Source organism: Lactuca sativa, chromosome 7 (assembly GCF_002870075.4).
Source record: "Lactuca sativa cultivar Salinas chromosome 7, Lsat_Salinas_v11, whole genome shotgun sequence".
Taxonomy (NCBI): Eukaryota; Viridiplantae; Streptophyta; class Magnoliopsida; order Asterales; family Asteraceae; genus Lactuca; species Lactuca sativa.
The window spans coordinates 119979541-120003025 of NC_056629.2; positions in this window are offsets into that span (position 1 = coordinate 119979541).

A 23485-nucleotide genomic window follows, 5' to 3' on the forward strand; every position below is an offset into this window, starting at 1 on the left:
TTCTTCGGATAATACCAGGAGTTTATATTTAAATTTATATTTATTTTAAATAAACTTGTAAAATTCATATCTCCTTCATACGAACTCCGTTTTCGACGTTCTTTATATCCACACGAAGGTGAGACTACGATCTACAACTTTCGTTTAGATTCCGTTGGCAAATTATGAAATTATTTTTATTATTTATTTATAAAATGTCGTGATTAAGGAATTTCGTTAAAAATTCATAACTTCTTTATCTGACGTCGGTTTTTGCCAGACTTTTTACCGCTGAAATACCATTGTCGAGACGCTCTATTCTCGTTTAGGTCATTCCGGCCAAAAGTCGCTCGATCTCCGATTCGAGTTTTTAGCTGACTGCTGCTATGCCAAACTTGGAAAAATCATAACTTCAATATACGAAGCCGGATTTTTGGGCATTCGTTTATGTACGATCCCGGTTTAATGATATTAAACATAGTAGGAATTTAAATAGATACTTTTTGGGCATTTTATTGAAACTTTGCGTTTTTACGTGACTTCGTATTGCCGGTTTTTGTCGGGAAAACTTAGAATGGTCATAACTTCTTCGTTATAACTCGGATTTTAGTGTTCTTTATATGCTTGGAAACCTTAAGACGATATCTACTACATAGCGTACTCCAAACAAAGCCTTTGAATACTTCCTTTTTTGATGATATTCTAATTACTTTTTCAAAGAGGTTACAAGACTCGAATTTCAAGGACCTGAAATGACGGGTTGTTACATATACTCCCACTAGCCTTGACATATACACAAGATTCATCTTCACTCCTAGAAAAGCCAAATTCCTTGACTTTCTCATCAAATCAAAAATTCCATCTGCGAGGTGCTTGCTTTAATCCATAGATGGATTTCTCAAGCTTACACACTCTATTAGGGTACTTTGTGCTGACAAAACCCTCTGGCTGATTCATGTAAACATCCTCAGCCAACTTTCCATTAAGGAAAGCGGTTTTGACATCCATTTGCCATATTTCATAGTCATGAAATGCAGCTATGGCTAACAATACCCTAATAGACTTAATCCTGGCTACTGGAGAAAAGGTCTCATCATAATCCACTCCAGGAGTTTGAGAGAAGCCCTTTGCTACCAGTCGAGCCTTATAAGTGTGTACATTACCATCCATGTCGGTCTTCTTCTTGAAGATCCATTTGCACCCTACAATCTTACGACCTGGCACATTGTCAACCAAGTTCCAAACTTGATTGTCATACATGGATTGTATCTCGCTTTCCATTGCCTCTTTCCATTTAGCAGACTCAGGGCCTGCCATGGCTTTCGCATAGCTATTAGGTTCATCTAGACCTACTAGTGTCTCATCACTAATAAGTGTCTCACCTTCTGCAGTAATATGGAAACCATAGTAATGCTCAGGTTCATTCCTAACCCTTATGGAACGCCTCAGAGGTACAACTGGAGGTATAATTGGATCAACATGAGGTTCCTCCTCAAGTTGACTGCTAGGGTTTGAGGTTCCTTCACCACTTGACTCTCGAAGTTCTTCAAGGTCAATTTGCCTCCCACTGTCTCCTTGGCTTATAAACTCTCTCTCTCGAAAGACAGCCCTCCTTGCTACAATGACCATATTCTCACTAGGTCTGTAGAAGAGGTAACCAAAGGATTTTTGTGGGTAGCCGATGAAAATACACTTCTCGCTTCGAGGTTCGAGCTTGTCATGAGTCTCGCGTCTCACGAAAGCCTCGCAACCCCAAACCTTGATGTGGTCTAGACTAGGAACTTTTCCAGTCCACATCTTGTGAGGTGTTTTGGCAACCTTCTTTGTAGGGACCAGATTAAGGATATGGGTGGCAGTTTCTAAGGCATACCACCAAAATGAGATTGGTAGCGTAGCTCGACTCATCATGGAACGAACCATATCCAACAAGGTTCGATTGAGCCTCTCAGCTACACCGTTCAACTGTGGTGTCCTGGGAGGTGTCAATTGTGAGACAATCCCACATTCCCTTAGATAATCAAGGAACTCAGTACTAAGAAACTCACCACCACGATCGGATGGAAGCATCTTAAAGTTCCTGCCCAATTGATTCTCGACTTCCTGTTTAAACTCTTTAAACTTTTCAAAAGTCTCTGACTTATGCTTGATTAAGTAGACATATCTAATCATCCGTAAAAGTCACATAATAACGATTAGCATCCCTTGTGGCATGTTTGAAGGGTCCACACACATGCGTGTGTACAAGATCCAACAAACCTTCACCCCTCTCACATGAACCAATGAAGGGTGACTTTGTCATTTTTCCAAGTAAGCATGATTCGCAACTATCATCTGATTTTAGGTCGAATGACTCCAAGACTCCATCCTTTTGGAGTTGGCCTATGCGTTTCTTTCTTATATGTCCAAGACGACAATGCCATAATGATGCTTTATCCAAGTTATTATCATTAGTAGAATCAATACACATTACATTATTTCCTAAGTTATCTACAACAAACACAGCTTCATACACACCATCACAAGGTAATGCTTTAAAATAAAACACATTATTATAGAAAGCATTTATTCCACCAGTTTCATTATCAAAAGAAAAGGTAAAACCTTGTTTATAAAAAGCATGAAAGGAAATAACATTTCTTGCCATTTCTGGCGAATAACAACATTTATTCAAATCTAAAGTAAATCCACTACTAAGCAACAAAAGTATAAACTCCAATCTTGGTGACAGGTGAAACTTTCATATTCGCCATGATCAAGTTTATCTTTCCATGCTCCATATTCTCACTTCTTCTTAGTCCCTGCATTTCAGAACAAATATGAATACCGCAACTAGTATCAAGGACCCAAGAGTTACAATAGAGTGAATTATTAGATGAGATAGTGTAAATACCTGCATGGTTGGGTTTAACTTTCCCATCCTTCAAATCTTGCTGGTACTTTGGACAGTTACGCTTCCAGTGCGCCTTTTTGTGGCAGTAAAAGCATTCAGCCTCTTTGCGATCAGAAGAAGATGTAGAAGAGGAGCCATCAAGAGTCTTACCCTTGGTACCCTTCGAAGGGTTCTTTCTCTTCTTCCCTCTACCTTTCCCGATTACCAGGACAGGTGCTGAGTTTAGAGTAGTAGCAGGAGTGGTCACAACCGACTTAGCTTTAAGATCTGATTCTACGGTCTTTAGGAGTCCCTGAAATTTTCTAAGTGTAACTTCCTTCTTATTCATGTGGTATGTCATGCGGAATTGATCATAACACGAAGGTAAGGAGTGCAAAATAATATCTATTGCTAACTCCTCATGGAAGTTCACATTCAAATTCATCAATCGATCCACATACCTTTGCATTTTCTTCATGTGGCTTGTGATGGGTTCGCCATCTTTCATTCGGGTTGTGATTATAGAGGAGATGATCTCATATCGCTCTTAATGAGCACTCTGATGGTAGCGGTCCATCAAATCCTGGTGCATCTCAAAAGGATAGTAGTCCTCATAGGACTTTTAGAGTTCGGCTGTCATGGTGGCCATCATGATGTATGCCACTTTGGTAACATCTCTTTCATGTGCCTCATATTCAACAAACTCCTTAAGAGTAGCTGTTGCTCAGGCACCTTGAGCTCCTTGTCAAGAACATATTCCTTGTTCTCGTAACGAGTGACCATCCTGATGTTTCTAATCTAATCAGTAAAGTTGGATCCATCAAAGATGACTCTCCCACAGAGATTCATTAGAGAGAAGGAGCTTGTAAGGTTTGAGCCAGGAGTAGCATTGTTGGAAGACATCTTAAAAGGAAGCAAAAAGGTTTAGTTTAGATATAGGGATAGTCCTTAATAAAACACCCAAATGTAATATTAAGGCTAGGATCCAATCAAAATATATTATAACTTAGAAGAGGGATGCCATAATCCAAGTTATAACATATTTGAAAGGTAGGTGAATGACGATTCACCAATTTCTACCATGAAAACGAAATATAAATTATTAGGTTTTATTTGGCTTTTAGAAATTCCTAGATTCTTTGAGATTCATTGAACTTTTCAATGGCATGTTTCAATCTCGAGTGTGCCATTCATGTTTTGTGACTGGGATACCGAGGATCACAAAACAAGGTGTGAAGTAACCATGCAAATTACTTGGTACCCTTAATGTTTTTCACTTAATCGTCATGCCGGTAAACCACACACGCTCCTTCCGACCTCATGAAAAACCTTAAGTCACCCTTTGCCTTACTTGTTAAGTCCAAGTTAGTGTGCCGGTAAACCACACACGCTCCACCAACAACTTAAGCAAGGTGCAAAGTGTAATTTCATGGATTAGCACCTTATTCACATTTTCCTAAAGTAACTAAGATTGGGAATTTATAAAACATTTAGTTACTTTATAATAATCATTATACTTTTAATGGGAATTTATAAGTCCTTGTCTTACCCGTTCAGCTAACGACCCTCCACCGGTCAAGCAAGCGGTGGGTGAGAGTGGACACCCATTAAGTTGCCATTTTATAGGCAACAACCTTATACCCACCTTATAGACCGGCTTCGTGAATGAGGCGTACTAGCGGTAGGATGACTTTGATCTTATATATATATATATATATATATATATATATATATATATATATATATATATATATATATATATATATATATAATTATTAAATCATAATACTATAAGTATAAGAGTCGAATTTTAACTTTTAAAAACTAAGGGTTGGAACTAAAGTTTTATCAAGACTTTACTTGTTCCAAAACTTGAGGGCAAGTTTTGTAAACTTTCAAAACTTTTCATTTCTTGTAACTTATGAGTTAATTAGAGTATTTAAAATGAAGACTCTTCATTTTTCTAACTCTTGTGTTCTTTAAATGGTTTTAATTCAAGTGTGACTCTTGGTTTTCCATAACTTGAGGACAAGTTATGGACTCCATTAAAACACATTATGATCATAAATTAAACTATCAAGTAGGTTACAAGTAATTCCTATCATCATCTAAATTCATAAGATCAAGAACATGAATATCCATATCAAAGTTTCAAAACCATATAAACACATATAATCATGAAAAATTGATATTTGCCATTGTAAATGGATTAGAACAAACATTACTCCATCTAAAACAAGTTTTATAAGCCTACAACAGTTTAGGATAATGTTTCTAGTCTATTTCTCGCAGCAAAAGTCGAAAATCTGCATTTTATGGCTCCTACTCGCCAAGTGCACTAACCTACTCGCCGAGTAGGATGAAGATACACATGAACTCGGCGAGTCCCCCCCATGGACTCAGCGAGTTCATCAGGCAGACAGCAAGTTTTTCGACTTGTTTCAACTTTTTAGCACAAATAACAAACAAACAAGCCTAGGCTCCGATACCACTGATGGGTTTTGAGCATTCTAACACTTCCTAAATGTACATGCAACCCTAATAACCTTGGATCTATGTTTGTCTAATTATCATGCAAAGTTGATTTCCAAGGCTATGATCCTATCTAGCATACATGGGGAACAATTTTAACTTGGATAAAAGATAGAACTACATACCTTGTTGTTGATTTTGATCCTTGAAACTGTGACAACCGTCAAATTTTGGTCAAGTCAAAGTCAACTAAAGTCAACAAGTCAAACCGGTCAACTCAACTAACCCTTGTGTACGAGGGCTTACGTTATGAATTTACTAGACAACTCGCTATTCTAACGAGAGATCATAAATCGAAAAGTGCGTAAATCAAGATCTCCTTAACCTAAAACTGTGTATGTGGCGAGCCAAACTGATAAAACAATGTTGCATACTCATCGGGAGTATGCAAGATCCTTAAACAAGGCTTAACGGTGTTTACGGACCTTGCATTGCGAAGCCAGACACTCACATTCGTCACACACGAAACCGCTCTCAATCGTTTTCACTCTATCTCTTCTTATCGAGAATCTCTCCCAAATCTCTCTAAGTATGTGAAATCTCTCCCAAATATCTCTTTGTATGAGAAATCTCTCCAAGAATGTCAAATCTCTCCCAAATCTCTCAAAGTACGTGAAATCTCTCCCAAATATCTCTTTGTGTGAGAAATATCTCCATGAATGTCAAATCTTTCTAAGTATGTGAAATCTCTCCCAAATATCTCTTTGTATGAGAAATCTCTCCAAGAATGTCAAATCTCTCCCAAATCTCTCTAAGTATGTGAAATCTCTCCCAAATATCTCTTTGTATGAGAAATCTCTCCAAGAATGTCAAATCTCTCCCAAATCTCTCTAAGTATGTGAAATTTCTCCCAAATATCTCTTTGTATGAGAAATCTCTCCAAGAATGTCAAATCTCTCCCAAATCTCTCTAAGTATGTGAAATCTCTCCCAAATATCTCTTTGTATGAGAAATCTCTCCAAGAATGTCAAATCTCTCCAAAATCTCTCTAAGTATGTGAAATCTCTCTCAAATCTCTCTCAAAATCTCTCTCAACTTTCTATAGTCACTCGGGGCATCCCGACCCTCGAATTTGGCAGAAACAGCCCAAAAATGGAAGTCTACGTGAAAAACGGACTTAAGAAGCCGAAACCCCTCTTAGGACCCGAAAGTCCTCTTAGGACCCGAACCCTTCTGAGCTGAAGGCTGCTGAACCGAACCTCACTTAAAGAACCGAACCCGAAGGCTCCTGGAACCGAACCTCGCACATCACCCGAACCCGAACCTTCGGTACATTTCGGGTCTGATCACTTTCTCTTCTGAAGACCGAGCCTTCGCTTCTGAGAACACCGAGCCCTCGCCTCTCGCTTCCTCGCCCCCTTCGATTCGCGCCTAGCAGCATTAGGGACCAAACCTCGGCCAGGACCAAGAGGTCTCGCTGGGAAGCCTCTTTTCTCCCGGTTTTCGACTAATGTTGCGTTGTAGGCCCGTTTTTAATTGTTTTAAGACGGGATTTTTACCCAAAACTTTATTTTAACATATAAGGACCCTTAATTATTCATTAATCACGTTTTAAGGATAAAACCTTATCCACAAGAGAGTAGGTGAAGCACAATGGTAGAGTGTTGACTTAGCTTTACCTTATGACACAAACAACCACTCCCACACCCACTCTATGACCAGCCACACCTCCCCACCTTACCTAGGTCACTTCAATGTCCTTTCCACTCAATTATCACCCTTTCCCACGTTTTTGAGCTGGAACAAACCATTCTCTCTCCTCACTTCTCTCATTTTCTCTCTTTTCACCAAAAAGATCAAACTCTTTTCTCTCTCACTTCCTCTCTCTAGAATTCGAGATTCAAGGGCTGATCTTGGGTTTTTCCTCCACACTTGGTAAGCAAAATCCATTCTCCTTATGATTATTTCACTTATTTCTACTCAAATCATGGATATCTTACACAAACTCCATCATAGTTGTGTTAGATCTTCGAATCTTCAAGTGATTCTTCAAGTGTTCTTGGGTTGAACACTTCTCTTCTTCAACACTCATCTTCTGAAATCACTCAAGGTGAGTTCATACCCCTACATTCTCATGTTTTCTCAAGTTTTTAGGGGGGGAATACAAGTTAAAACACCAAGAACATAACTAAACTTTTCTAACAGCCTTCATCAGAAAAGTTCAACTCCATTCACGGACTGTTTTGGACGACTTAAACATTTTAGTTCTCAAAACTGTTTTAGGTGTAAGTAGTTCCACTTCTTAGCTTTAAAATGACAACTTGCACATCTCCACACGATTTTTCTATAATTTATGGTGATTTTTACAAAACAGCCTGTCTTTTCAAATACAAATCCGGACCAGTCTGTGAATATGAGCATTAAGTTAAAGGCTTCCAAAAATCATCATAAAAATTATGAGTAAACTAGACACAATTTACGAACTCTCAGAATTTACGGATCTAGTTTTCGACTTCGTATGATTTTTCTGTGATTTTTCTAAAACAATGCAGAAAGGTTAAGAGTTAGTTAACAGCTTCTAACTTTCAAAACACTTTGTAACATGTTGAGCAAAGTGTTAAATCTTTGATGACTTCATATATTACATGTATTTCTTGTAATGATATATTTATATAATAGGAAAATTACTTACTGAATTTATAAGGATCCTCCATCATAACCGTTAGTACAGAACAAAGCAAGATAAACATAGCTATATTGTACTATACATTTGACTTACATAGAAAGGGTTCTTATACACCACAAATAAACTTACTAAACTATAATAAGTATAGTTAGGTTGCATATACATTTCAAACATTTTGATAAACTATAATAGGTATATTTTATGATCATTACATTACAAAAGGTTTTCACACGAATAGGGTACATTCCAAAGTACCGGGTTTTCACATAAATGGGGTACATTCCAAAGTACCGGGTTTTTATACAAAAGGGGTACAAATACAAAGTACCGGGTTTTATACATAAAGGGGTACATATACAAAGTATCGGGTTTTATACAAAAAGGGGTACAGATACAAAGTACCGGGTTTTCATATAAATGGGGTACATTCCAAAGTACCGGGTGTTATACAAAAAGGGGTACATATACAAAGTACTGGGTTTTTAACTACAAATGGGGTACATTCCAAAGTACCAGGTTCACATAAAATAGTTGTTATGATATTAAAACTATATTTCATCTAGAATTGTGAGACTTCAACTATAATCGTTGAGCGTATATGCTTGAGTCATATAAGAAATTAGTCTTGATTGGCTTAGAAGTGGTGGTGCCCGCCTCATCTCCTGTTCCTCGTTGGGTTGTGGACCTAGGGCAGACCCACTATATTCAACGTTTTACCTAACTAAAATCTTATATAACTTATATACGCTGGACGATTACAGGGGAAATCTACGGGTCATTCTAGGGTTCATTAACGCATCATATAGGAATATTATGTTCACACTTAACTAAGAAAATATTGGATTTTCTGGAAATCAAACTCTATCGATTTTACAAGGAAAACGGTTTCTACTTCAAACAAAACTCTTATGAACTCACCAACTTAATTGTTGACACTTGTTCAAAACTACTTGTATTCTCAGGAAATCAGTGAAACAGGAAAACTTCAGCGCCTTGAGGATGGGACGTTAAACCGTCAACAATTTACTTTTGTCGTCATAATGTAATTGATTTTGAAACATGTAAACATATACTTTGGTGTAACTTTTTCAATTATATTTATGATGGTTGTATTTACTTTGAGCACTATTATATTCGTTGTTGTGATACTGTACGTGAAGTCCTCCACCCCCGGACGTTTCCGCCATCCTTGGTTTGGGGGTGTGACAGATTGGTATCAGAGCATTGTTTATAGTGAACTCAGTATATCGAACCACATAAGATATACAAACTATAAATGCATTGGGACTAGAGTCTCTGATTTAAAGTTTTCAAAACAATTGTACTTTTAGAAATAAATAGTTTCTTATTAAAAGTATACATGCATGCATACATACTAAGGGCAGCATCATTCTAGGACAAAACAAAAGTAATGATTGTTGGATATCACAGGTAAGCTCGGGGATGTATGGTCAGTCTTGGGAGTGGCATATCCTGATCAACTATGCTGGTCCGAGGAGTGATTAGCACATGCCCAAGAATGGTTGTGATATGGCAATAAGTCTTAAAACATACCAACACTACCACAATGAAATACCATAGGGGTATTTGGTGTTATTATAATTATTTATCTGAGAAATAAATAGATTTTTATCAATAGGTCAATAATTGCTTAGTCGATACATTAAAATTATATGTATCCAGGACGTCATAGACTTAGAATCTGTGGATCTTTGCTTTACTTCCTGTTCTCGTTGGATTGGGGATTTAGAGTTAGGGTCGCTTATTCGAAGGTCTATCCTGTCCCAAATACATGTGACTAGTATGCACTAAACAATGTATTGAAGTACCTGATAAAGATCATCTTATAATTATCTAATTAGTACGTCTACTTAGTTATTCCCATTTCTTGCGAAGATGTCCTGGCTGGATTTCATCCCCAGGACGACTCGTACTACCCAAACCACGACAATACTGAATGGCTCGGAGAGGAATCAGAGAATGATTACCCAATCCCTGTGGATAGTCACCAAGCTGAAGGCTTTGCTGACGGTTCCGACTCCGAACCTGAAGTGGAGAACCTACCCCGATGGCTCTTGTTCCGAATCCTAGCCTTCATCCGGCTTTTCAAGGCCCGACGCCTCCTTGGGTAGAGTGCTTGGAAACCTGGAGCGAAGAGCAAGACCAACCTATGCCGTTTAGTGGAGACCGAAGCTTCTACGACATAAGCGAAGGAAGCTCAGCAGATGGAATTCTTCCAATCCTGGTCCGTAGAGTTGCCCGAAACGAGATTCAGGGCAGAACAACTCTCCATCATATCGTAGAGGTCGATACAAATACAAGAATGCATAAAATCCGCATCAATCACCTTGAGCACACTCGTGAGAAATCTGAGAGAGACCTTGAAACCCTGCTGCAAGCACTGGCTGGAACACTAACCGAAGTCATAAGAACTCTGAGTACGCCAGAGGGTGTACGAAAGGCACATGCTTGACAAGGAGCGGCAACTAGCTGAATTGAAGGTTCACCAGAGGGATGACCGCCACTAGTAGTAGATACCTTACTTTCTTTCCATGTTAAAAAGGAATCGTTTTTCCTATCAATGTCCTATGTGGCATCCTCTATGAAACTATCTTGTACTATAGGTACTTTTGGTTAGGCCTTTAGGCGGCTAAAAACTCTCCTGCTCCGGTTGTGATGTGAGACCCTCTACAAGGTCAATTTTCCCAAGCCTGCTACATCTTAAACATCAATGACCTTGTCAGTCGGCTAAATCTTGTGACACTCTTTGTTCCAATACTTCCATCATGCTACCATAGGAGTCTATCTGAAACCCACTCTAGTCAAGTTGTTGGACTAGAGTAACTTAGCTCCGGGATCATTCCCAATTCTCTCTCAAAGGTTGGATCAAATTTCAAGGTTACACTTGGATACAAAACCTACTAAACTCATGAAATTCATTCATATGGACTTCCTTTATTAATTACATATAAGGCAATCTTAAATCAGAGCATAATGCAGAAAAATCTAATTCAATGACAACTGGCTTGTCTTCGCTAGTAGGAACTTACCATCTGATCATTCTCTTGCAAATTTTATGACAGAACCATGCCACCGAGGAAAAGACCAAGACCTTCCGGAAACTCAGCACCGCCCCCTCCGCCACCACCTCCGGAGTTTGATCCTGTGATGTTTTAGGCTGCAGTAACAGCAGCCGTGGCGGCAGCAATGTCGCAAATGGGTACAAATGGTTCCGGCGGTTTCGGATCCGGGAATACTAACTCGAATCAGGGGGACAGCATGGGGCGTACTAAGGATTGTTCTTACAAAGACTTCACGAATGGCAAACCCGATCCTTTCGACGGAAGCGGGGGCGTCATCGCGCTGATGCAATGGTTCGAAAGGACCGAAGCAGTCTTCGAAATCTGTGCTTGTCCCGAAGCGAGCAAGGTCAAGTATGCAGCATTCACCTTCACAAGAAAAGCTCTTACTTGGTGGAACAGCAGAGTTAAGTCGCTTACTTCTGCAGTGGCTAACTCTATAAGCTGGGAGGATTTAAAAGCTTTGATGCTGAAAGAATATTGCCCAAGAGGCGAAGTGCAAAAACTAGAAGAGGAACTTTGGAACCTCAAAATGTCGGGGACGGATCTCGAAGCTTATACCGCCCGATTCAATGACCTAGCATTCCTCTGTCCTGCAATGGTCACCCCAGAGGAGAAAAAGGTAGAACGATACCTTTAGGGGCTATCATCCCAGATTCATGATAGTATATTGGCCTCAAGACCAACTACTTTCGACAGCGCCGAGGAGTTGGCATAACAACTCATCGACCATCGTGCCAGCCATAACACTACGACAACCATGCCAATTTTTGCTGTTCATGCTGCCCCAATCCTCACCACGCCAACTCCCATGAAACAATACGCTGGAACCCTTCCGAAATGCAACAAGTGTAACTTCCATCACACTGGGGCTTGCCGAAAGATGCATTGCAAAAACTGCGACAAAGAGGGGCACACTGTCCGTTTATGTAAGGCACCAGCACGACCCATCAATCAGGTCCCTGGCTTTGGAACAAGCCCATCCTGTTACAAGTGTGGAGAAACGGGACACTTTAAAAGGGACTGCCCAAGAATAAGAGATACCAGTGGTGGTTGAAAGGTGCTTGCGATCACCGAAGGAGAGACCACCCCGGAACCTGCAAATATCAGTACGTGTTTCTAACATCGACGTTTAAATTCTAAATTTCTTTATATGTTATATCTAGCATCGATTAAAGCATGCATAGTAGTAATGCCAAGGATTAAAATGAGAGCATAAACAAAAATAAATTCCAAGGCCGACATGTGACATCAGGTGGGTTATTCCTCACCATAATCGATTTCTTGTATTGCGAAAAGTTTCACCCATCTTTCCTCCGAATTCTTGGATCCCCATTCAAAATGCAAATTTCGGGACGAAATTCCCTCTAACGGGGGGATGATGTGACAACCGTCAAATTTTGGTCAAGTCAAAGTCAACTAAAGTCAACAAGTCAAACCAGTCAACTCAACTAACCCTTGTGTACGAGGGCTTACGTTATGAATTTACTAGACAACTCGCTATTCTAACGAGAGATCATAAATCGAAAAGTGCGTAAATCAAGATCTCCTTAACCTAAAACTATGTACGTGGCGAGCCAAACTGATAAAACAATGTTGCATACTCATCGGGAGTATGCAAGATCCTTAAACAAGGCTTAACGGGGTTTACGGACCTTGCATTGCGAAGCCAGACGCTCACATTCGTCACACACGAAACCGCTCTCAATCGTTTTCACTCTATCTCTTCTTATCGAGAATCTCTCCTAAATGTCTCTAATTATGTGAAATCTCTCCCAAATATCTCTTTGTATGAGAAATCTCTCCAAGAATGTCAAATCTCTCCCAAATCTCTCTAAGTATGTGAAATCTCTCCCAAATATCTCTTTGTATGAGAAATATCTCCATGAATGTCAAATCTCTCCCAAATCTCTCTAAGTATATGAAATCTCTCCCAAATATCTCTTTGTATGAGAAATCTCTCCAAGAATGTCAAATCTCTCCCAAATCTCTCTAAGTATGTGAAATCTCTCCCAAATATCTCTTTGTATGAGAAATCTCTCCAAGAATGTCAAATCTCTCCCAAATCTCTCTAAGTATGTGAAATCTCTCCCAAATATCTCTTTGTATGAGAAATCTCTCCAAGAATGTCAAATCTCTCCCAAATCTCTCTAAGTATGTCAAAAATCTCTCCCAAATATCTCTTTGTATGAGAAATCTCTCCAAGAATGTCAAATCTCTCCCAAATCTCTCTAAGTATGTGAAATCTCTCTCAAAATCTCTCTCAACTTTCTATAGTCACTCGGGGCATCCCGACCCTCGAATTTGGCAGAAACAGCCCAAAAACGGAAGTCTACGCGAAAAACGGACTTAAGGAGCCGAAACCCCTCTTAGGACCCGAAAGTCCTCTTAGGACCCGAACCCTTCTGAGCCGAAGGCTGCTGAACCGAACCTCACTTAAAGAACCGAACCCGAAGGCTCCTAGAACCGAACCTCGCACATCACCCGAACCCGAACCTTCGGTACATTTCGGGTCTGATCACTTTCTCTTCTGAAGACCGAGCCTTCGCTTCTGAGAACACCGAGCCCTCGCCTCTCGCTTCCTCGCCCCTTCGCTTCGCGCCTAGCAGCATTAGGGACCGAACCACGGCCAGGACCGAGAGGTCTCGCTGGGAAGCCTCTTTTCTCCCGGTTTTCGACTAATGTTGCGTTGTAGGCCCGTTTTTAATTGTTTTAAGACGGGATTTTTACCCAAAACTTTATTTTAACATATAAGGACCCTTAATTATTAATTAATCACGTTTTAAGGATAAAACCTTATCCACAAGAGAGTAGGTGAAGTACAAAGGTAGAGTGTTGACTTAGCTTTACCTTATGACACAAACAACCACTCCCACACCCACTCTATGACCAGCCACACCTCCCCACCTTACCTAGGTCACTTCAGTGTCCTTTCCACTCAATTATCACCCTTTCCCACGTTTTAGAGCTGGAACAAACCATTCTCTCTCCTCACTTCTCTCATTTTCTCTCTTTTCACCAAAAAGATCAAACTCTTTTCTCTCTCACTTCCTCTCTCTAGAATTCGAGATTCAAGGGCTGATCTTGGGTTTTTCCTCCACATTTGGTAAGCAAAATCCATTCTCCTTATGATTATTTCACTTCTTTCTACTCAAATCATGGATATCTTACACAAACTCCATCATAGTTGTGTTAGATCTTCGAATCTTCAAGTGATTTTCAAGTGTTCTTGGGTTGAATACTTCTCTTCTTCAACACTCATCTTCTGAAATTACTCAAGGTGAGTTCATACCCCTACATTTTCATGTTTTCTCAAGTTTTTAGGGGGGGGGGGGGGGGGGGGGGAATACAAGTTAAAACACCAAGAACATAACTAAACTTTTCTAACAGCCTTCATCCGAAAAGTTCAACTCCATTCACGGACTGTTTTGGACAACTTAAACATTTTAGTTCTCAAAACTGTTTTAGGTGTAAGTAGTTCCAATTCTTAGCTTTAAAATGACTACTTGCACATCTCCACACGATTTTTCTACAATTTATGGTGATTTTTACAAAACAGCCTGTCTTTTCAAACACAAATCCGGACCAGTCTGTGAATATGAGCATTTTAATACAAGTTAAAGGCTTCCAAAAATCATGATAAAAATGATGAGTAAACTAGACAAAATTTAGGAACTCTCAGAATTTACGGATCTAGTTTTTAACTTCGTATGATTTTTCCGTGATTTTTCTAAAACAGTGCAGAAAGGTTAAGAGTTAGTTAACAGCTTCTAACTTTCAAAACACTTTGTAACATGTTGTGCAAAGTGTTAAATCTTTGATGACTTCATATATTACATGTATTTCTTGTAATGATATATTTATATAATAGGAAAATTACTTACTGAATTTATAAGGATCCTCCATCATAACCGTTAGTACAGAACAAAGCAAGATTAACATAGCTATATTGTACTATACATTTGACTTACATAGAAAGGGTTCTTATACACCACAAATAAACATACTAAACTATAATAAGTATAGTTAGGTTGCATATACATTTCAAACATTTTGATAAACTATAATAGGTATAGTTTATGATCATTTACATTACAAAAGGTTTTCACACGAATAGGGTACATTCCAAAGTACCGGGTTTTCACATAAATGGGGTACATTCCATAGTACCGGGTTTTTATACAAAAAGGGGTACAAATACAAAGTACCGGGTTTTTAATTACAAAAGGGGGTACAGATACAAAGTACCGGGTTTTATACATAAAGGGGTACATATACAAAGTATCGGGTTTTATACAAAAAGGGGTACAGATACAAAGTACCGGGTTTTCATATAAATGGGGTACATTCCAAAGTACCGGGTTTTTAACTACAAATGGGGTACATTCCAAAGTACCGGGTTCACATAAAATAGTTGTTATGATATTAAAACTATATTTCATCTAGAATTGTTAGACTTCAACTATAATCGTTGAGCGTATATGCTTGAGTCATATAAGAAATTTGTCTTGATTGGCTTAGAATTGGTGGTGCCCGCCTCATCTCCTGTTCCTCGTTGGGTTGTGGACCTAGGGCAGACCCACTATATTCAACGTTTTACCTAACTAAAATCTTATATAACTTATATACGCTGGACGATTACAGGGGAAATCTACGGGTCATTCTAGGGTTCATTAACGCATCATATAGGAATATTCTGTTCACACTTAACTAAGAAAATATTGGATTTTCTGGAAATCAAACTCTATCGATTTTACAAGGAAAACGGTTTCTACTTCAAACAAAACTCTTATGAACTCACCAACTTAAGTGTTGACACTTTTTCAAAACTACTTGTATTCTCAGAAAATCAGTGACACAGGAAAACTTCAGGGCCTTGAGGATGGGACGTTAAACCGTCAACAATTTACTTTTGTCATCATAATGTAATTGATTTTGAAACATGTAAACATATACTTTGGTGTAACTTTTTCAATTATATTTATGATGGTTGTATTTACTTTGAGCACTACTATATTCGTTGTTGTGATACTGTACATGAAGTCCTCCACCCCCGGACGTTTCCGCCATCCTTGGTTTGGGGGTGTGACAGATTGGTATCAGAGCATTGTTTATAGTGAACTCAGTATATCGAACCACATAAGATATACAAACTATAAATGCATTGGGACTAGAGTCTCTGATTTAAAGTTTTCAAAACAATTGTACTTTTAGAAATAAATAGTTTCTTATTAAAAGTATACATGCATGCATACATACTAAGGGCAGCATCATTCTAGGACAAAACAAAAGTAATGATTGTTGGATATCACAGGTAAGCTCGGGGATGTATGGTCAGTCTTGGGAGTGGCATATCCTGATCAACTATGCTGGTCCGAGGAGTGATTAGCACATGCCCAAGAATGGTTGTGATATGGCAACAAGTCTAAAAACATACCAACACTACCACAATGAAATACCATAGGGGTATTTGGTGTTATTATAATTATTTATCTGAGAACTAAATAGATTTTTATCAATAGGTCAATAATTGCTTAGTCGATACATTAAAATTATATGTATCCAGGACGTCATAGACTTAGAATCTGTGGATCTTTGCTTTACTTCCTGTTCTCGTTGGATTGGGGATTTAGAGTTAGGGTCGCTTATTCGAAGGTCTATCCTGTCCCAAATACATGTGACTAGTATGCACTAAACAATGTATTGAAGTACCTGATAAAGATCATCTTATAATTATCTAATTAGTACGTCTACTTAGTTATTCCCATTTCTTGCGAAGATGTCCTGGCTGGATTTCATCCCCAGGACGACTCGTACTACCCAAACCACGACAATACTGAATGGCTCGGAGAGGAGCCAGAGAATGATTACCCAATCCCTGTGGATAGTCACCAAGCTGAAGGCTTTGCTGACGGTTCCGACTCCGAACCTGAAGTGGAGAACCTACCCCGATGGCTCTTGTTCCGAATCCTAGCCTTCATCCGGCTTTTCAAGGCCCGACGCCTCCTTGGGTAGAGTGCTAGGAAACCTGGAGCGAAGAGCAAGACCAACCTATGCCGTTTAGTGGAGACCGAAGTTTCTACGACATAAGCGAAGGAAGCTCAGCAGATGGAATTCTTCCAATCCTGGTCCGTAGAGTTGCCCGAAACGAGATTCAAGGCAGAACAACTCTCCATCATATCGTAGAGGTCGATACAAATACAAGAATGCATAAAATCCGCATCAATCACCTTGAGCACACTCGTGAGAAATCTGAGAGAGACCTTAAAACCCTGCTGCAAGCACTGGCTGGAACACGAACCGAAGTCATAAGAACTCTGAGTACGCCAGAGGGTGTACGAAAGGCACATGCTTGACAAGGAGCGGCAACTAGCTGAATTGAAGGTTCACCAGAGGGATGACCGCCACTAGTAGTAGATACCTTACTTTCTTTCCATGTTAAAGAGGAATCGTTTTTCCTATCAATGTCCTATGTGGCATCCTCTATGAAACTATCTTGTACTATTGGTACTTTTGGTTAGGCCTTTAGGCGGCTAAAAACTCTCCTGCTCCGGTTGTGATGTGAGACCCTCTACAAGGTCAATTTTCCCAAGCCTGCTACATCTTAAACATCAATGACCTTGTCAGTCGGCTAAATCCTATGACACTCTTTGTTCCAATACATCCATCATGCTACCATAGGAGTCTATCTGAAACCCACTCTAGTCAAGTTGTTGGATTAGAGTAACTTAGCTCCGGGATCATTCCCAATTCTCTCTCAAAGGTTGGATCAAATTTCAAGGTTACACTTGGATATAAAACCTACTAAACTCATGAAATTCATTCATATGGACTTCCTTTATTAATTACATATAAGGCATTCTTAAAACGGAGCATAATGCAGAAAAATCTAATTCAATGACAACTGGCTTGTCTTTGCTAGTAGCAACTTACCATCTGATCATTCTCTTGCAAATTTTATGATAGAACTGTAGGGATGAAGTTTTATTTGATGTTGCGTCTTTTGGGCTCGTTAGTTTAGCCTTGTATTCTCCGGTTTGGGCCTGTCCAACCGAGAGCCTTTTATGTATAGTATTTAAGTTAATGCTTGCATGCATATTAGGTTAACGTTTTTAGAGATTATCGTCATAGCGATTCATACATAGTACAACATTTTTCTTTAATCGTTCTTGTAATCTTCTAATCCTCTACAGTTGATGTTCTTAATCGAGCTCTTCTGAGGATTTTATTTAATCATTCAACACGTTTGATTCAAGCTGTTTTGTTCTTATCATTGCGTTCTTGTTACTTTATATTCATATACTTGTTCAAGATCTAATCGATCTTCATAGATTAAAAGTTGTTTTAATCCCATCAATTGGTATCAGAGCAGGAGGCTGTGTAATCGATACACATCTTTTCTGTGAAAAAGATTTCCATTAGGGTTTTCCGCAATCATCGATATTTATTGAGCCGTCATCTTAATTGACGTATCTTAATATTTATTGTTTTGCCCTAATCTGCTTTATTACAAGTCTGATCTTTGAACATGTTTTTACGATCATAATGGACGTGACGCAATCAAATCCTATTAAAATTTCCAACAGCATCGGTTCGACGACAAAGATTCCAATCTTATACACCCATGACTGTGAAGTATGGGCGCATCATTTTGAAGATTATGTGATTGGATCGGAGGACAATGGTTATCTCATATGGGAAGCCATCATCAATGGACCGTTTTCTCATTCTGCTACATCCAGAATCATCAAGACACAAAAAGAGTACAACGATCTGCTTAAGGACGTGAAGGATATTGCACAAGACGAGAAAGACAAATTCCAGTGTAATATTAAGGCATTAAGGTTGATCAGATTCACCCTTCAGTCAGACACATTCAGACTGGTCAGCTCATGTACTACGGCGAAGGAAGTATGGGATAGACTTCGCGAACTGTATTCCACAGACGAAGATCTTGAACATTCTATCCAAACCTTGCTTCTATCTGAGTTTGGAGAATTCAGGCAAGGGGCCGAAGAAACGGTGACCCAGACGTTTGATCGCTTCAATCATCTTCTCAGCAAGATGATCAAACACGACATTGAAAGAAAGCTTATCGAACAGAAGGTTACTTTCTTGAACGGACTAAGGTCTGAGTGGAGAGCAGTGGTTTCCACAGTCAAAGCCCATGAGCAGTTTAAATCATACTCTTTGGCGAAACTGGTGGGCATTCTAAAGTCTCAAGAGAAGATTGTGGTACAAGAGAAGAACGTTGTTTCTAGTCTTGGTTCGTTGGCCCTTCTATCTAAAAGTAAAGCTGTGATGGAGGATGAAGAGCTTAACTTGGAGGAATATGTTCTCACGTCTGAGGATTATGCCATGATGGTGTCCAATCCTAAGAGGTTCATAAAGAAGAGATTCCCCAGCAACAAAAACCGAAACTGGCAGGGGAGTTACAGCTCTGAAAAAGTGAACAATGAACCGAAGGCTGAGGAGCCCAAGAAGGAACCGAAGGCAGATGGCGATTCCGGAGTAAGCTGTTTCTACTGTGGTGGCAAGAACCACTATGCTAAGGACTGTGTTCTTAAGAAGATGGCTGAAAAGGACGATGGAAATGATGAGGAAGCCGTGCTGCAGAAGAGATTGGATGAGTTGAGAAAGAAGAAGTCTACAGCTAACCCTTCTATTAATGCTCTTATTGTGCAGGGTTCGGTTAATGACGTTGAGTTCGGTAGCACAGAAGTTTGGTCTACTGACTCAGAAGATGAAGAAGTGAGGAAGCCTACCCATGGAAAGGCGTATGTGGCTAAGGAGGAAAGCAGTGGAGGAAAATCCTTCATGGTGACTGACGTATCACAAATGAGGGGATACAACACCGATGGAGGAAGCGACGGACCGAAGGTACAGGAGGATATGTGCTTTACGGCCAAACCACTCAGCCAGCAGTTCAATGAGCTCGATGAACTGATAAAGAAGGTACAATCTGTTTTTATTTCATCTAAAGTACCACCATCCTCATATGAGAAAGAACTAAAAATTGTTAATACAAGAATTTCTCATTTAGATAGTAGCTTAACTCAAACTCGAGTCACCAATTCTAACCTGACTGATCAATTAAGCAGGGTGGCATCGAAGAGTGAGGAGCGGCGAATGTGGATTGAGTTAAAAGAGTCGGAATTAGTTAAAGTCAAGGACGAAAACATTTATTTGCAGAGAGACAATTTAAAATTGTTAAAACAACGAAATGTTTTTTGTTTAATTGCTAAACGTTTATATTCCAATATTACTCAACCTCACTTAGACTGTGAGATAGGTCAAAAGATCCATCGCATGATTTTGCCCTTCCTAGAGTTTAAGGAGGATGAAATCGATGCCGAAGCCTACAATTGTGAGAGTGTGATATCGTCTGATGATGTCAACCCAACCTATATGTATGGACTCGACAAAATTGAGTCCTTCATCAAATCCAAAGACCACAAGGACATGCTCAAAAATCTTTTGGACGAAAATGACAGACTTAAACTGAGAACCAAAACCATGCAAAAATTTGACTCTCTAAACGCCAACGTAAGCTCAGAAAATAAAATCGATGTTGAAAATGCATCTGAGCTTAACGAGGACGAAAACATGAGTGAAATTTCTGTAGAGGATACGGTCGACTGCTAAGAATTTGTTAAAAGCGAAACTGAAAACCACAAATATCTTATTTCTGAAAATTCTGTGGAATTCGCTAGATTGTCCCAACAAAGGTCCCCGAAATTAGTAGAAAAAGCTGTTGTGTATCAAAAGGTCAGGACCACTCCAAATCAAGTATACAAAGTGACTGGAGTAACCGAACATCAAACAGCTGAGCTCACAGATATTGTAAACGAAGACAATGCTGATGGCTGTGATGAGTACTTCTGGGAAGCTCCAATAGATAATGGAAACGAAACCGTTGGCCTATCTGAAAGAACCTCCTGGATGAGAAAAGGGAGATACATACCTGAACCCTTGAATAAGCCTGATAATTTCAGTGAACCAAGCACCAGTGGTACGAAAGATATTCCTCAAGAGGATGATCGTTCAGCAAAAGAAGACATTCCCTCTACTCCAACAGTTCAAAGTGAAACTTCATCAGATATTCCTTCCACTTCCTCAGTGCAAACTGAATCTTCTTCGGATATTCCCTCTGCTTCCTCGGCTCAAAGTAAAACGCCTGAAGTTCAAAAGGAACCAGCCAAGGTGACAACAAAAACGAAAGCGAACGTTCATCATGAACCTAAGCAGATGAGGGATAAGAAGATAGAAAGGAACCAAAGATACAGGAAAAACCTTTCTGAAAGGAAACAATTCTGGCACTCCCAAAATGCATACTATTCACACAAAGACAAGAATCTGAAGTATGAAAACAATCCTGTAAGAAATCCTGAAAGTTCCAACAACCGAAAGCCAAGGTTCGGTTCACAAGAAAATACCGACCGAAAGCCAAGGTTCGGTTCACAAGAAAATAACAACCGAAAGCCAAGGTTCGGTTCACAAGAAGATACCAACCGAAGGCAAAGGTTCGGTTCTGAAAAGGACTTCAACCGAAACCAAAGGTTCGGTTCCAAGAACAACTCCAACCAAACGTAGAGGTTCAGTTCTGAAGTCAAAGGAGAACAAGACTCTAAGGTCAGTCCCTCCAATGATCAAAAGCAAAAGAGTCACCTAGAGTCACCAACCAGGAAGTCCTCTCCATCCAAAACCTCTCATTCTAACTCTTCTCGTTCTTCTAATTCTTCTACCTCCACCAATTCATCTCCATCCTGCTCTAAAGCTAATCCCGCTTCTCCTCAAAAACCTTGTTCATCAGTTGAACAGAAGGGAAAACAGAAGGTCGATGAATCCAAACCAGAGTCCAAAACGAACACATCCAATCCTAACAAAATGAAAGTCTTTACCATTAAAAAGAAAGATGAAACAACTCTAATAAAACGAACATATCTAGTTGACATCTCTCTTACTATTCCCGTTCCCATGAAAAGCTCACATGGACCCAAGAAACTTTGGGTTCCTAAATCTGCTTAATTTTTGCAGGTTATAAGTGACGAGCAGTTTGACGAAGAATGGTACATCGATAGTGGCTGCTCGCGTCACATGACAGGGAGGAAAGAGGAGCTCAGGGAATACAGATCTCTTGCAAATGGTGGCAACGTTAAGTTTGGAAATAACTCTTTCGGCACCATAAAGGGATACGGGATGATAACGAATGGTGACTTTACAATAAGGAAGGTGGCTTATGTGGAAGGACTCCAACACAACCTCATCAGTGTATCTCAGCTTGTTGGAGGTACAGGTCTCAAAGTCTCATTCGATGATGAAGGTTCTGAAATCATAGAGAAAAAGACAAAGAAAGTGATTCTAAAGTCAGAGCGAAAGGGTGAAATGTTTCCTCTGAACATGAAACCCATCAAAGGAAACCCAGCCATATGTCTGTTATCAAAAGCTCAATCCGACGAAAGCTGGTTGTGGCACAGAAGACTCTCTCATCTCAATTTCAAAGATATCAACCGACTTGTCACTGGAGGTCATGTTAGGGGTCTTCCATTGCTCAAGTTCGACAGAGAGCATTTGTGTGCTGCATGCGAAATGGGAAAGCAGAGACGTCAAAGTCACCCATCTGTAATCAACACAAAAGTTGTTGAACCACTCGAATTACTTCATATCGATTTGTGTGGTCCTTCATCTATCGAAAGCATCGGTGGTAGCAAGTATATTCTTGTTATCCTTGATGACTTTTCACGATTTACATGGGTGTTCTTTCTAAAGCTCAAATCTGAAGCGACTCAAAAGCTGAAAGTGTTTATCAAGCAAATTGAAGTCCAGCTCAAGAAGGTCTTCGTAACATCAGGAGCGACAATGGTCTCGAATTCAAGAACAGGGAGTTTGAAGAGTTTCTTGCAGAAAAGGGAATTAGTCACAATTTCTCAGCTCCCTACACACCACAACAGAACGGAATAGTCGAAAGACGAAACCGATCCCTGTGTGAAGCTGCCCGAACTATGCTAAGTTTCGCTTCCTTACCTCTTTATTTTTGGGCTGACGCTATTTCTGCTGCTTGTTATGCACATAACAGGTCCTATCTCAATAAGCGATTCACGCTCACACCATATGAGATAATAAATAACAAAAAACCCAATGTGAAATTTTTCCATGTGTTTGGCTCAAGGTGTTTCATCTTTAACTCTAAAGAACACCGCAACAAGTTTGACGTCAAAGCCGACGAGGGAATCTTTCTGGGTTACTCACTCACATCCAAGGCGTACAGGGTCCTAAACAAACGTTCAAGAAGGATTGAAGAGACATACTATGTGACCTTTGACGATAGCTATGTCAAGAAGCTACAGGCCATAGAAGACACTACCGGGGAAATCTTTCCTCAAACTGGCCAAGTCACAG